Source organism: Mus pahari, chromosome 11, assembly GCF_900095145.1.
Source record: "Mus pahari chromosome 11, PAHARI_EIJ_v1.1, whole genome shotgun sequence".
NCBI classification, from domain to species: Eukaryota; Metazoa; Chordata; class Mammalia; order Rodentia; family Muridae; genus Mus; species Mus pahari.
Window position 1 is genome coordinate 20378968 of NC_034600.1, and position 14270 is coordinate 20393237.

A 14270-nucleotide genomic window follows, 5' to 3' on the forward strand; every position below is an offset into this window, starting at 1 on the left:
GACTATTGTAGCCTGCACCTGAGCAGAAGTTGTAAGTTGTCCACCTAAGTAGGGGTACACATCTAAGGAGGAATATCCACACAAGTAGGGATGGGTATTCATTTACTCTTTAAAGACCTCTATCTTCTTCATAAAATTGATTTTAAAGTTATTTTCTCTTGCTTCAGCTGTTCAGAATATTCTGGAATTGTTGTAGTAGAATAGCTGAACTCTGCTGGAACCATATTGCAATAGCTATTGTTGATTTTGTTCTTACACTGGCATCTAGGTGTGGGATTACTACTAGTCTAAGAGCTGATTTCTGAGTTGTTGTTGTTGTTGTAGTAGTTGGTTTTAAAAGATATTTAAATTTATTTTTATGTAATATGAATACATTATCATTCTCTTCAGACACAACAGAAGAGGACATTGAATTTTTTTTTTTTTTTTGGACTCCAATACTTTATTTATAAAAGCAGGAAACATTTGGTTCACACGACTCCAAGAGACTTACAAGACAGCTTGGCTTCTAGAGGGGACAGAGTCCAGTCCGATCCTCTGTGCGATAGGAACTTCCCAGAGTTTAATGCTGTCCTGAGTTTGTCTGTGGTGTCAGAACAGGGAACTATGTCTGAGAGTTCCCCCGTCAGGTGGTGAGTGCTGAGCCTGGAGTGACTGGGGTTGCTCTGGAACCGGCTGAGCCATCCTCCTGGGATGCATCAATTCCTACCCCAGTACACAGACCCTAGACAAGCACTGTGCTTATTTGGGCCCTTAGAAGCCTCTGTGCTCAGTTCCTGACCACCTGCCCTTCTTTGGTGACGGCCCAGTTGTAACTCTTCGGAGAGTCCAATGCTTCTTCTATCCGTGCCTCCAGGTTCTCCCGAGTGATGAAGTTTTTTGCCTCCTCCTGCAGTTTGAGCACTTCTTGTTCTTTCAGTCGCACCCAAGCCTGCTCCTCCTGGGCCTTCTGGGCCTGGGCCTCAGCCTGCTGCAGCTCCCGGGCCTGGGCTTCCAGCTGCAACCTCGCTATCCGTAGCTCCTGCAGCCTCCGGTTCTCCTCCCGGTTCCAGGCCATCAGCTCCCGGTGCTCTGTGAAGGCCTGCTGCGCCTTGCGCCCGGCTCGGGCCTCGTGCAATTTCCTTCGCACCTCCAACGTGAACTCCAGCCTGAGAGCGCGCACGGTCTCCCGGTACTGTCGATAGCGCTCGGTCAACACGAAGAATTCCGCGGGGTCCACGGCGGGCGGCGTCTGCACGCGTCTGACCTTGGACTTGGCAGGCGGGTCGTGGCGGGTCTTGTGGCCGCGCACGGGCAGGAGCAGCGGGGTCGGGATTGTTGTGAATCACCATGTGGTTGTTGGGAACCAGGACCACTGGAAGAGAATCCAGTGCTGTTAACTGCTAAGCCATCTATCCAGCCCTGTTGCTATTGTTTGATGGTTGTTTTTTTCCTTAGTTTCTTTTTCCTCTTCGGTCTTCTAGTCTTTGTGGTTTATATTTCTGATGGCCACCGTAACCTCTGCTCCAGCAGAAAGTCTCCACCAGAGTTGAAGTTGTATTTCTCATAGTTAACATGGCCTTTGGTCTAGTAGGGGCTCTCTGTTCTTCTAAATGGCCTGGTCTGTACATGAGCAGTGGGTATCTGCTTGTGTAAGAGTGGGGTTACTGGAGCGAGGACAGTTGGTGGTAGTATCCAGCGGTGTTGTCATCAGTTTGGCTCTTTCAGCTCCAAACCAAGAGAGTGGGGGGATTTAGAGGGAGGAAGGGGCTCTTAGCTATTCTGACTGGTGTGACCTGTACCTGGGCAGTGGTTTCCCACCCTAGGTAGTTGTAGGGGCATGTCGGGGAGAAAGCAGGGTATGGAAAGGGTATCTGTAGAGTGGGTCATTGAAATATGAACCAAGGGTTTGAGAAGGTTTTGAGTGTAGCTGGGGTTTGGTTTGGTTTGGTTTGGTTTGGTTTGGTTTGGTTTTTACCTGTTCTGGCTAATAGAACCTGCACCTGCGCAGTAGGTGTCTACCCCTGTAGGGGCAGGAATATGGCAGTCAAGGCTGAATGTAGCCAGGCTGTGAAAAGACTGTAGATGGAAGTGGTAGAGTGATGTCAGTGGCTTTGGTCTTTGGGCTCTGAACCAGAGGAGTGCAGATGGTAGACGGGACTCTGACCTGTTCTGACTGGTGTGGCCTGTACCTGAGCAGGGGTTGTCCACCCAAGTAGGAATACCAACCTAAGTAGGTATGGGCACACGAAAAAGGGAAGAAAGTTGTCAGCACTATAAGAAGGTTTATGTTTTATATATTCCATACCATTGCATAATTTGTCAATAGACGATAAACATCAATTTTCTTATGTGTTGATTTTTCTCTTTGCTTATTTATACAGTTAATCCATCCTCATCAGACTTACACTTTAATACTTCAGCAACTGTATTGTATCAAATGTGCATAAGATATATGTGCTCTCCCTTAGAAATGACCACTACCAAAACTTCATGTACATATCTATTTCATAGATATGTACATATTATTTATAGTACATTACTATGAATTTTAGTGACTTAAGCAAAATGCTATTATTTCATTAGGATGTTTTAACTCATTTTTGAAATTTATTTTCTCCAATCCGTTTAACATCCTTTCATATAAATTCTTCATATTCACATGGAAAAAATGCCTCATAATTGGTTTCCATTTAAAATTTTAGATGACTGTCCTTTTATACTAACTGAAACAAAATCATGATGTTTACTATAGAAAAATGATTTTTTTAATATTTCTCAGCAGAGCACTGGAGTAAATCAATGGCAAAGGGTGATTAATTGTTTGGTAACCTGGATATCCTGGGAATAGAACCTATCTACTTGGTCATAAAGGACAATATATCCATGAGCAGCAATTATTAATGATTTTCCTCATTTGCCACTGCACTGTCTCCTGATAGGCATAAATGGCCTCAGTTTTTGAAACACAAAGCAGTGGTATTACTGTCATTTATGTGATGTCAGCAAAAACTGAATTATAATCCTGAATGTCAAAAATTTTACAGTATGTTTATTCTCTAACCCTAAAAACTATAATCTATGTTAGAAAGCCAACAAATTAGTAGAACAATCTTACTGCATAATTTAGTACTTTTCTTCATTCATGTGACTATTATTTATGAAGGCAGCAATATACCATACTTACCCTATGTATATTCTTTCCAAATCATAAGTCATTTGCTTTCCACATCAATATGTTTATGACCACTGATAAAATTAATTATGGTGACAATGCTCCAATTTAACATGATTGATGGCTTATAAAACTCAGGTTAAAATTTGTTGGTTGTTCATGTTATAGCACTAAGACACCCCTCTTTACTTTTAATTTTTCAATGAAATCATTTACTTAATGAGGGGATATAACATAACACTACAATGAGCTGATTATGGCTTCCTACAGAGCAAGCAAGCTCAGTTTGAGTAAAATAAGGTAAATTCTCTCTTGTTCTATTTTTTGTTGTTGTTGTTTTTTGAGACAGGGTTTCTCTGTATAGCCCTGACTGTCCTGGAACTCACTTTGTAGACCAGGCTGGCCTCGAACTCAGAAATCCGCCTGCGTCTGCCTCCCGAGTGCTGGGATTAAAGGTGTGCGCCACCACACCCAGAAACCCTTGTTCTATTTCTCTGTCTGTCTGTCTATCTGCCTGTCTCTGTCTGTCTTTCTGTCTCTCCATATATGTTCTCCTATATATGTTCTTTCCAAATCATAATTCAGAATATATGTGTGTGTGTGTGTGTGTGTGTACTATATAGCTAGCATGTTATTTACCAGGTGGTTTTTATACCTCGGGTTTTAAGAAGGAGAAAAGAGGCATCCAATCCTTAAGGTATTATATTTTTTATTTAGATTATTTTTATGGGCGCTTTGGATGAAATTGAAACACTAATTGTTAGCATTATACAAATGATCTTTCATTTTGTTGAACTTGTAAAGTGGTTTAGCATGTCTATTTACTTTTTCATCATCTTTGATTAATATCCAATTACATAATAAACTTCATCTCCACTGTAAAATGATTTACCTCGACTCTTGATCCCTGACTAGGGTCAACAAAGATTATTTCCTGTCCAATCAGGAAATATTTAGCAAGCAATAACTACATGCTAAGGAATGTAATATTATAAAGAAAGTAAATTGAACTTAATGTCCTGAAGGGACAGAACTAGCTACAGAACTGACTACAAAAATTTTAGTCCCTGTATCAAATTATATTTCAGAGCCCATTGTTTTGAAACGTATTAAGAACCTCAGGCTCAGAGATAAAGTTTATGATTCTGGACACAAGGTCCTGGGTGACAATTGGGCTTTCTTGTCAGTGTTCAGAAATGCCATAGGGAGAGGAGTGCTTGCAAAATGAGGTCACCAAATAGCTTCTGGAAAGAAAACCTTAAGAACATCTTCTAAGTATCAAACACTGAGTAATTAAAGATTAAAATAAATGTCAAAGCGTAAAAAAAAATCTAAAAGAAATGACGTTGACCTCCTAAGAATTCCAAAAAGCAACTTAAAAAATGTCAGGTCCCAAGTGTTTTGTTTTCTTTAGCAGAGAAAATAGACACATGTCAAAAGAGGAAGCTAATTTTTCGCTGAAGTGAGCACAAAAATACTTTCTGGAGTAAGCTTTTTTATTTGATTTTCCAGATGACAATGTTAACATTCTGTCAAGGAGTACTGGGTGCTAAAACAGTGGTGTGATACTCTTGTGTTTTAAGATGGACTGCTGTGGAGACACAGCTCAGTGGGTAATACCTTACAGCTCAGGCAGGAGAACTGGGGGTCAGATCCCCAAGAGCCACATAAATGCCAGGTGAGGGCCTAACTCTAAACCCAGTGAGGAGAAGACTGATGGATCACTGCCTCAACCTCGCTATACAGACTGGTCAGTTAAGCTAGCTCTGTGTGTAACTGTCAGATACTGACAGTCTTCATATAAAATATGGAGATCAATTAGGAAGACTCCAGATATAATCATTCAGCCAAATTTATAATTTGTTGGTTTTAGAGATATGAAGCAAAGGGGAGAATACTGATTGATTTGGAGATGGCTATGGTATAAAAACTTCCACTAAGAAGAAAGTCCTTTGTAGCACATTAGCAATGAGTTTGCACAAATAAATCTACTTTTAAATAAAATTTTTCAAATTCTCAGTCACTAGTTGGAGAGTAGAACTGGGCCAAGATGAGTAAATTCAGCTCTTGAGAACCCAGGAAATGGTTCAGCTGAAGAGGCAGGACTATCGATATATAAAGACATTAGTGTTGACACTCCCAGAGTGAACATATTATGAAATGTCTACAAATGAAGAAACAAGATAATGTACAGGGCATGTGAGCCAGAAATATGTATTGCAAAGATTATTCTTGCCACCAATGTCATTGGTATTTAGAACCATTCAAACCTACTGAAGTTGCCTCTGGACAATAATTTAGAAAACTGGATGTAAATGGATTATATGGTAATATATCTTATAATAATTGAATATATGTAAGTTTTCTGTATATGTAAATATATGGTTAATGTCTTTATTATGAAGGCGAGGATACTACTTTTTTTAAGTGAAATGAATTAAAATTCTTTCAGAATAATTAAAAAAAAAAACATAAAAGGGCTGGGCTAAGGTAAAGCATGCTTTTAATCCTGGCACTTGGAAGGCAGAGGTAGAAGGATGTCTGTGAATTTCAAGTCCAGCCAGGTCTATAGAGTGAGTTCCAGGAAAGTCAGGTATACACAACACAGAGAAACCCTATTTCAAAAATATGAAGAAGGAGGAGGAGGGGAAAAAAGAGGAAGAGAAAGAGGAGAAGGAGGAGGAGGAGGAGGAGAAGGAGGAGGAGGGGGAGGGGAAGGGAGAGGTAGAGGGGGGGAGGGGGAGAAGGGGGAGGAGAGGGAAGAGGAGGGGGAGTGGGGAGGAAGGGGAGGAGGAGAAGAGAATTTCTGTACCCTATCTAGCCCAGAATCTTCCCAAGCTTTTCAAAGATAAGAATCAACCAAAGTATATAAAAATAAAAATAGGAACAATCATATGGGAGCTCACCCAGAAATGTTTAATCAGTTAACTGAAAACACACTGGACAACCCAGAAGATTCGCGTCACTAAGGATGTTAAAAGCACCTCCTGGTCAGGGAAGCTGCCTGGTGAGAATGCTTTATTACTGCATACTTTGTTTATAGCCAGCCATTTTTCCCCTCAGAATTTCAAAACTTTAGTCATTAATGAATTCAGTAGAATAGAACTAGAGAGGAACCTGGTTCAAACCCTCCTCTTGGGCCACTGAGATGGCTGAGTTAGTTAGGTACTTGCCCTGAAAGCCTGTCACACTGAATGTCACTCCTAGATTCCATGGTGGAAGCAGAGAACAGAATCTACCAATTTTCCTGAGACTTCCATGTGACTATAATATCATACCCATTCCTACACACACACACACACACACACACACACACACACACACACACACACACACACACACACACACACACACACCATTAAAAGTCAAAAAATTTCCTCCTCTACATCCATCACTAAGAAGTTCACTTAATCTGTCTTTCTTTAGAGTGTTCATCTGCAAAATGTAGCTAATGTTTGGCATTTTTTAAAACAGTTTGGCTGAGCAAACAGGATGTCATGTATAATGTACTTTACACATGGCTGTCACAAAATAAACACCTAGTATATGCCAGGTATTATAATCTAGGCAGTGATTTTCAAACTTAGTTGCATTTTAACACCTCTTGGGATGTTTTAGAAATCTGAAGTCCCAAGCCACACACTTGCCAGAGGAAATTAGTCTGTCTAGTAATGGGAATATGGGCATCAATATTTTAAACCTCCCTAGATTCAAACTGTTAGAGAATAACCAGCTAACAAATTTGTCACACTGCCCAATCCAGCAGCTGGTGAACTATGATTGATTACACTCTATTTTCTTATGACGAGACACACCTCCAGCAATATTGAATACTAGCCATAAGTGTATTTTAAGTCCTTATTAAGCATAAGATAATAAAATCTGTTTCCTTGGCCTTTAAGGCAATAAAAACTATATTTCCATAGATACCTTCTCTGGTGAATCTGCTTAGGTCTTTTTATTTCTTGTTTATAGTTTCCAACTGCCACGTATGTGTTCTCTGTGGTAAGTCACTGGTGGAGTTTGATCTCTGGAGAGATTACTGAGCACAGATTTGCTCCTGTGCAAGCAGCTGAGGGGAGAAATCCTCTGAGTAACTAGAAGGGAAGTGGAGAGAATGGAACTCCCTGAGGAAACCACTCCTGTCACAGCCAACGGAAGCAGATGCTCCCACAAATCAGGCTCCAGGGGATCAGAAAAGAGCCCTCTTCCCGTGCAACAGCAGATGCTGGATGAGGAATCCTTTCATTTGGATCCATCAGCAAGCATGTTTATACCAGAACTATTATTCTGATTTCACCTGTCCCAAAATCTCAATAAACTTCATACAGTGTTTGTGACTAATCACCATGTTTATCATAATTGTGGGTGAATAGAAATTCATGTTTTATTTCTTTATACCATTAGACTATGAATTCAAAGTCAGTTTGAGTGGTAATAGTTAGAGTGACCAAAAATTCCCTAGAAACTGGTTCATCTTAAGAAACAGGAATTTACACTCATGCTATCTACCTACCTGTCAGTCTGCACATAGAAGACACTGAAAGGATAAATGAACTTGGTGACCTCGTCAAAATGGTATTGATTCAAGGATATATCAGTTGACAACCTGCTCTCAGTGGAAAAGGGACTGGCTGTCATTCACATAGTAAATAAATAATGTGTAGCTCAGTAGCACTGACGATTCCATAGCTGTTTAACAACACAACTCTTTACGAGACTAAAAGTGTGCTCAAGAATTGTCATTATGGAGTAATTATCTTCCCTGGGCTTTGTTTCATGAATTTGTTTTCACAAGTAGTCAATAGATTTCTTTCCCTCCCTCTTCAGAAAGAATTAGTACGTAGGAGTGTAAAAGAATCAGTCTTATGAAATAACTTTTACTTTGGGCTGTTTCTTGCAAAGGGAAACCAAAGCATAACAACAAAGAAATTTGAGAATTTAGAAATAAGTCAAACCACTAAGAAGAAAAAAAAAATACATGAAATTGAAGTTTAGGAAAAAGAAAATGAGAAATTTAATATCCTGTACTATTCATATTTCATAAGAAAATTTGACATGATTATTTGGAACTAGTAAATCAGTAAGGAAGGTTGAAATCTATTGTCCAACGTCACACAGCTGAGATATCTGAAATGTCAACTTTGGACATCAGCACTCATAAGGTTTAATAACTATATATTTATGTTCCTGGGGAGACAAACATGCAAACAGGTGTACAAAAGCACACTGTATAGACAAAGTATCCATAATAAGAATTAATATAATTACAAAATTAAATCAAATACTACAAATTAAATAAGATGGAACTTGATGTTTTATATTACAAATGTAAACCATTTGTGTTTACATCTCAGCATTTTGAAGGTCAGTATTGGTTGTCATCTTGATGGGCTCTACAATCACAACTGAGGCAAGCCTCTGGGCACATCTTGAAGGATTACCTACAGTAGATTTCTCTCTAAACTTGTCTATTGGTTGTTGTATTGCTTTGCTTTGGTTTGGTTTAGTTTGGTTTGGTTTGGTTTGGTTAGGTTTTGAGGGTTTTGTTTTGTTTATTCTTGGTGGTGGTATTTTCTTGGTTGTTTGGTTGATCAGTCAGTTAGTTGGTTTTTTGTTTGGTTTTATAATTACAATAACTGAATTGAGGAGAGCCACTATGAATGTGGGTGAAGCCTTTCACTGGCACACCCAGGGATTAAGAAATTCTAGGGGAGAACCTTGGCTTTCTCCCTTTTCGCCATCGTATTTTGCTGTAGTCCACCTCTTCTGTTAATGGGTTCATCTACTCAGTTGCTGCTGCTATTGGTGCTCCTCAGTAACACACTAGAATTCAGTTCCTATAAGCTTGCAACATTGAATAAAGCTTTCAGAGCCAGGTTAGAAGTACAGAACCACTCAGCTTCATGGACTCAGAAGCTACAAGTTCTGTGCCTCTCCAGTATGAAAAGAATCATTATTTTACAACTAAGACTATCTTGTGTAAGCCATTCCAATGAATCTTCTTTTAATATATACTCATCCATTGGTTGTGTCTCTCTAGAGAACTCTAGTAATGTACTATTTAGGTGTGTAAAATTACGCAATTCAGACAGACAAATAATTTCATATCTATGCATATGCTTATATAAAACTTTGTATACACACATACACTTTCTGTTTAAACAAGCATATATTTGAAGAAATATCAAATACGTCCATTGTTGGCCCAATCTAAAAGTTATCTTATAGTGGGTAGACCCTGCATGCATCTTCCAGCTTTGTTTCCTTGAGTTTATTGGATGTCATCATTTTACTTATTCTTACTTTCATTATTTCTCAAATAAAAAGCACATCTATAAACAATTATATTTTATACTTAGGTATTTGTTGAATTAAATAATTAGCATATGAAAAATAAAATAAATTGGGAACAGAAAGAAATACTTTATTCATGGGTCAGAATAACCTTTCTTCTACTTCTACCTGTCTTCTTTTTCCTACCTTTGTTCTCTTTTTTGTTTTCAATTATTTTAGAGTATTGCTATATTTAAAACTAGAAATTCTAAGGTCAAAGCACAAGTATAATGACCTACAGAATAAAATATCATGTATCCTGTAATTATAATATTGCAAAGATATTTATTTAATGATGTCAAGACTGACCTTTATATAAGGAGAGTTTTTAAGATAACTGTTACATTTTATAAAAAAACAAAGTCTGTGGTAAGTAAATAAACTGAAAATCATAGAAGACAAAGGACAGAATTTAATATTAGGTAATTAGGACTGACTGCCCAACAAAGTAGCTAGATAGGTATAATGGCACATTACTTCAATGGTTATTTTGAAGTGCTATCTTTGAGCTCCAGTAAGTCAAGCTGCCTATTCTTTGAGATAAGGCGCCACTTTCAGTTGCCAACTTTCTTCACTTTGAACCACTCTTAGGATTCTAATGCCACCTTTCATAAAATAATTGGGAATGTTTGCCAGTTTTTTATAGAAATATACTAATCTCTATGGTGGTGTTTTTATTTTCTTTTGTCTCCCTGTTCATTCTTTCTTCCTTTTTCTGTTTTTATTTTACAGTCCATATAATTGGTTCAGTACATATTTTCTAAAGACTTGTTTTAACACTAGCTGTTGGGTAATTTGAAAATATTACTGCTATATTGATAGTTTAATGACCTAACTAATGACCAATTAAAATATCACTAGTCATTTTTCTATGCAGAAACGATATACTAAATGTGACATGTGGTTAGTTCTTTTTAATTTTTAACATTTTAAAAGAAAGAGTTTAAATTCTTGATTCATTCACCTTGTATCCTATTTCATTGGCTATGGTACTGAAGAAAGGAGAGTTCCTATTTAGGAGTGCTATATAGAGGTAGACTGGGTGACTCAAAAGATAAAAACAAGTATAATATGGTAACAATGCAAAGGATTACTTTTAATCTTAAAATAAGACCAATCTACAGTCTTATAGTTCTGAACATGGAAATTACAAATGGCATTCACTGAGCTAAAATAAGGTTAAAATAAGGTATGTATAAGGTATGTTCTTTCTTGCAGTTCTATGGGAGAGACATCCTTGGTCTTTTAGCATGTGTTTTAACTGCTCATGTTACATGGGTCATGGTTCCTGTCCATCTTCAAAGCTACCAATTACAGTACTCTACCCTATGCTTTCAATATTAAAACTTACTCATTCTCTGATCTAATTCTCCTGTATTTTTCTTAAAAGAAAATTGCCAATCACTCCTACCTAAGTATCTGAGCTAAACATTATAATTTACAGTTGGTACATTAGCAACATATATTTCATGAGTAATTTTTATTCCTTCTTTCCATGTAGTCTATCATTTTCTTTGGTTTCAGGATCTAGAAAATGGACACCTAGGGGGAAGGGTCATTAGTCTTTCTACTTCTCCTTTACCTAATATTCAAGGCTCTCTATGGTAATGTTCTAAATTGAATTCCTGACTTATTTTTCATCCTTGATCTTATATATATGCTACATACTAGTATATAATGAATTACCTTGAAGTTTAGTTGTTTAAAATTGTACTTATTTCCTCACATCTGTTGTGAACCAGTAGTCTAGGTTTAACTTGGTGCTTTAGTTTAGAGTCTGACAGGGCTAAATCAAGGTAGAAGCTACGACTTCCTTGAAAATTCCGTTAAAGAAGACTGCTTTTCAGATTATTTCTCTAGCTACTGGTTACTAGCAAGGGATCTTCCTGATGTAGCTTTTGTTGATGATTACTCTGAGTTATTATTGACTGTGTGATATTCTTCATAAGACTGATAAAAGATTATCTATTGACTCCATCAGGCAGAGTAATGATTGTGCTCCATCAGCACAGAGTGAGAAGAGCCAAGGGGCAAGTTCATGCCAGAATAGATGGATTTCTTCATAACTAAATCACTACAATTTACTTGTGTAAATGTGTAAATGTAAGCCAGTAGACAGGCCAGGTAGTGTGCAATTGTAATCCCAAGACCTAGAAGGTGGAGTCAGGAAAACTGTTGGTTTAGACTTTGTCTCATTATTGAGTTCTATGACACCCTAGGTCATGAGACCCTATCTCCAAAAACAAAATGACAAAATAACCAAAAATGCCAAAAGACAGTATAACAATGAAAATTACAAGAGGGTTCAAACACCAAGAGCTGGTTTTGTGGGTCCAAGTTAAGAGTCATTAATGATCTTACTTCAGTTGACATCAATATTCACCGTGAACAAAAGTATTCTAATGTGGCATGTAGATCCTTAATAAAAGATGGACTAAAAATGTTTTAAATGAGATGCTTGATTTACATATTCAAAGATACAGATATAGATATAAATATAGATAACAAGTAATAACTAGGATGCCAAATGATGCTGTGATAATCAAAATTACATGAAGGTACAAATACCAAGAGGTATATATGTGGGGCCAATTAGAAGTCATAGTATTCTCACCTGAGATATCTCCTATATAAAGATATAGATGGAGATAGATGATGAATGACAGAGATATGAGAAGTAGAAATAGTGATAAATATAGATGATGTAGATATAGATTAGATATAGTTTTGGATGATATATGCAGAGATATGGGTAAAGATATAGGAGTAGACATAGATATAGATTAGATATAGATATGTATTTTCCCAAGAGAAAAAGAGAATCTGTATTGCATTAGATTCTCAATGTGTTTATGGTGAAAAATAATTAGAATTACTATTGTATATATAAGCTACTTTTAAGTTTGGCCTAGCCTCATTTCAAATTCTTCAAACATCATTTACATTTATACTACCACTAACCATGTAGTAACTGAATTAATCTTTGAAATCACTCATTGTTCCTCCTTGGATGGCAGAATTCTTAGAATCTAGATCTGAGGATTTCTAACGTGTTCATAATGGAAGTAAAGTAAATTATACATTACCTCATAGCTGAGGATTTCCTCTCGTAAATCAATGAGTTAAAAGTAGGAAGCTGGCTCTGAAAATCTTTGATTGTCTAGAAGGAGTCTGTTTCATGTATTCCTTTCTTCAAGTGTTCATTTTTTGTTATTCTATACTACCAAGATCTAATCTCAGAGGACATGTTTCTCTAAGATGTATGTACTGTATTTGCTAATGTGCAGGCTTACTTTCAAAATGTCACTGCAAAAGGTTGGCTAAAGCTGCATTTCTTTTTCTTTAACGGTAATTTGTGCTGTGCTCTACTGTGTGGGAACGTAGTCCCACTGTACCTGTCCTCACACATATTTTCATACTTAGCCTTTTCTAGACAGTTGAGGTCAGAGACTGCAGCTCTTTGCTTCCCTCTGAATTCTCAATGCATTGTCATGACGGTTTTAGGAACAATGAAAAGTTATGTTGAATGGGTAAGTGCCCTGAAAATATTTTATTGAACCATAGTGGAGAAATCTGAAGGGCAAAAATGCACACTCAAGAAAAACTAGAGGCTTGGCTTTGATCTTAGTGGACCTTAACGAGTGTTTATAAATTTGTTGGTTTCCAGAGTATTCTTTAGGGATACTATATAGGAATGGGATTTTAGCCATTTCTGCTATGGAATCTTTAAAACCCCCAACAATAATGTAATGAGATTACATTATTGACGGGTAACCTTTACAAACTTCTTGTTTCAAGTTACCTTTCTGAAACTCAATTTGGGGATTATTTTGTCATAAAAGCAACAAAGGCCTGGGAAGGAGCCTAGATAAGAAGTAAAATAGGAAGCTGGCCTCATTCAGCAGGGTTTCAGGGACTGACCTGACTAGAGGCTGCGGAAGAGCAAAGAAATGCCAAACACAGACAGACACATGGGTTTATCGCATAGAGATGAGGCAAGAAAATTGGTTTAGACACTCTTAATAGGGGCAGCTTCTATACAGGAGTCGTCTTCAGGCTATAAATATCAGGGAGGAAAGGGCAGCTACTATGCACGTTTTCTGAAAACACTGTGAACACTTACATTCAGGCTGCTGAGGAGGGTTTACCATCTCTGTGATTCTCACAAAGAGAAGGCTTTGCCACTCCCATGGGGCTGAGGCACTGGAGTCTGTGGCACAGATATGCCGTGTCAGATGCACACTTCCACTCAGAGATGGTCATTCACTCAGCATTTCCTCCGCTTTCCACAGAAAGTAGAAGAAATCCTCCCAAGGCTTTCTTTTACTCCACCTTCATTAACCAGTGGACAGATAATAAGCTCTTTGGCTCGTTCAAGGCTTATGCTAGGTCTTGTGCATTCAAAGGGAAGCTTTTCAATACTGAATCATTAGTTTCGATGGTGGACAGCCTAGTCCTTTAACTAAAAGGTTATTCTTTGGGATAAAGAAGAATATACACCACATATATAAACCAATACTGTTCTATTGAAATCCTTCTAAAAATAGTCCCTCACAGGAATGACTTTTTTAAATGACTGAAGCTCTATCAATGTTAGAGTAATACTTCTTAAGAATTACAGTGCTTTATTAGCCAGAGCCTGTTTCACCAACTAATATGGGAGAAAGCATGGGAAAATTACCACTGTGTCTAAATGGATAAGAAAGGAAAGTGTCGACATCTGGACCCGATCGACCTGCGCCTTTCCTGCCCAGGAGGGGTGTTCGCCTGGCGGCTGTCC

The 14270-nt window shown here is 37.8% G+C and overlaps 1 pseudogene; it reads right to left on the reverse strand.

The window, feature by feature from the left end:
- Positions 1-438: 438 nt before the first annotated feature.
- LOC110329278 lies at positions 439-1318 on the reverse strand (annotated as a pseudogene).
- Between the last annotated feature and the right edge of the window lie 12952 nt (positions 1319-14270).